Genomic DNA, 2568 nt, shown 5'->3' with positions numbered 1-2568 from the left:
AAGATTTATCATAAGATCTTGGCAAGATTTTGGAACTTCTTGTCTAATGATCTTGCAAGAACAGGCATGATTAAACATGCAAGATCATTTGTAAGGTTTCGTAAGATCTTAAGTAAGATCTTACGTAAGATTTTTTTGCTGGGGGATTACTGATTACTTTAACATGACAAAGTTTAATGAAAGAATGACAACCCAACTGCTTAGTTACAGCCTACGCAAGTGTGCAAGTTGGCCCTACTGACAATTCCTAACAATGTAACATAATCAGATCAAAATTTTAAAAATGTATATATACTAAAGACATGTATCCATGCTTTTACTTTTAAAATCAAACTAACAAGTATACATTAATAATTTTAATTTTATTAATTTTTATGGTAATGCTTCACAAAAATTAAAGAATGCAATAGCAAACTAATCATCCGTAGTTTAGAATTTTCACTTGTGATGACAGTAATTTATTCAATCAATGCTGGGTAAAAATTCTGATTTTTATTTATCAGAATACTTAATTTTCATCATACTCATAGCAATGTATTAAGGCAATCACTAAGTACAGAGGCATAAATAATTTAAATTCATTAATTTATATTGTAGTCTGAACAATTAGCATATTCTGCAAAGTAGGGTTGAAATTTATGTATTATTTTTTAGAATAATTATTTTTTATTAATTAACTTTATTATTATTAATTGAACAATTAATTATTATTATGGTTGAACTCAACCCCCTTGTTTCTTTTATTGTTTGACAACCCTACTTTTTCTTATTTAATAGAAATTTTTTTTATTTACCTGTTTCCATACTTTTTATTAAATTTAATTAATTAATTATCCTTATTATAATTTTTGCCTTAGGTATCAGTTCATTACTGGAAGAAAAAAATTTTGAAATAAGAACCATATGAAGACGAAGACCTACCGCATTATAAAAACAGTTTTCATGGCAATCATTATTTTTTTGAATTTTTGAATCATAAATTGTGACCATAATTGACAAAAGGTACCTTATGGCGGATTTTAAAATTCATCTTTATAATGAAAAATATCAACCTGTGGGTGCTCTGATGGACAACCATTGTTTCTAAATGTTACATAGCAACTTTTTGCATCCTCTGGAATAATGTTATGATAAATGGACTTCAGGAAGTTGGATATTTAAGGCTATAAAGACAAATTTCGCTATCCACCATAAGGTACCTTTTGTCAATTATGGTCACAATTATATTCATAGCCTAGCTAATAATTATTTCATCATTATTATAATTATTGTCATTACTAAGATCTATATCCTGTTCTGAAACTATTTAAGTTTACATTGAGCTTCAGTTCAGTTGTCATTTTCCCGCTCACAGCTCACAAACTTATCCTCTGTGTGCCTTAGTAATTTTTTATTTGAAAAAGCAGCAAGTCAGTTCAGTTAAAAACTTACATTATCAATCATTATGTTTTCTTATAGTTTATGGACTATGATGAGCATCATGGAGGTCCTCCTTCACCACCACCAGTAGTTGAAGGGCCTCCACCACCACCTCCCGGAGACCCGCTACCACCACCACCAGTTCCTCGGCCACCTCCAGTAGCTGTAGGTCCTCGACCAGTGGATGGAGGTCTTCCACCGCTGGCTGGAGGTCCGCCACTAGTGGCTGGTGGTCCCCCACCAATAGCTGGTTGTCTTCCACCAGTTGCTGGTGGTCCTCCACCAGTTGATGGAGGTCCTCCACCGCTGGCTGGAGGTCTGCCACTGCTGGCTGGAGGACCTCCACTGCTGGCTGGAGGTCAGCCACCAGTGGCTGGTGGTCCTCCACTGTTGGCTGGAGGTCCTCCGCCACATCCACTTGCTGCTCCAGCACTCCATCCAGCTGGAGCTGGAGGTCCGCTTGACATTGCTGCTCTGCAAAGGCAGAGGCAGCTCATTATATGGCAGCTACGCCAAATCAATAGAGATGTTGTAAAATATTTTTAGTTATGATCTGCAGTTTATATAGATACCAATTAATCACCTATCTATTCCATTTTACTTTAGTACAACAATCTTCCAAGAGGCAAGCCAAGAGGCAGAGGCAGGGGTAGGAGGAACGGCAGCACGACGAAGAACTATAACTTTTATTAAATTATTATGTACATGTAGATGTATAAAGTTAACTTTTCTTAAATTAAAAACTTATAATAGAAGTCAAATATCTTGAAGCGTAAAGCCAAAACAGAAATTATAAAAGCAATGCTTAAAATTAGTGTGTTTGTTCAACAACGCAAAACAATTCAATACTTGAGCTTCAACCTTCCTACAATACAAATACATGTGATATACATTGCTTAATTATATTAACGAGTAAAGAAAATACATACCGTGGCCATAGTTAATCAGATAATCAATATTAATCATCAAAAAGAATTATAGCCTTGGATCATATTCTATAACACAATAATAAAAAACTATGGAATCTCACAATATTCTATCTTACTATGTCTTTAAATGCTAAGACTATGACAATATGAAACCTGTGCAGCTGGAAATAGGCACGTCCTCCTGTGTGAAAGCACCACTTATCAAAGAGCAACAACAAAA

At 34.5% G+C, this 2568-nt stretch overlaps 1 long non-coding RNA gene across 1 annotated transcript; it reads right to left on the bottom strand.

Moving 5' to 3' along the window:
* Positions 1-2166: 2166 nt before the first annotated feature.
* Positions 2167-2385, bottom strand: LOC109581106 (uncharacterized). Its single transcript, XR_002184516.1, has 2 exons — positions 2349-2385; positions 2167-2284 (listed from the first exon to the last, which is right to left on the bottom strand). It is a non-coding gene; the product is annotated as an uncharacterized LOC109581106 (long non-coding RNA).
* Positions 2386-2568: the final 183 nt, after the last annotated feature.

Source organism: Amphimedon queenslandica, unplaced genomic scaffold, assembly GCF_000090795.2.
Source record: "Amphimedon queenslandica unplaced genomic scaffold, v1.1 AMPQUscaffold_13461, whole genome shotgun sequence".
NCBI lineage: Eukaryota > Metazoa > Porifera > Demospongiae > Haplosclerida > Niphatidae > Amphimedon > Amphimedon queenslandica.
The sequence above is the reverse complement of the archived record's forward strand: the minus strand, read 5'-3'. Positions and strand labels throughout refer to the sequence as shown.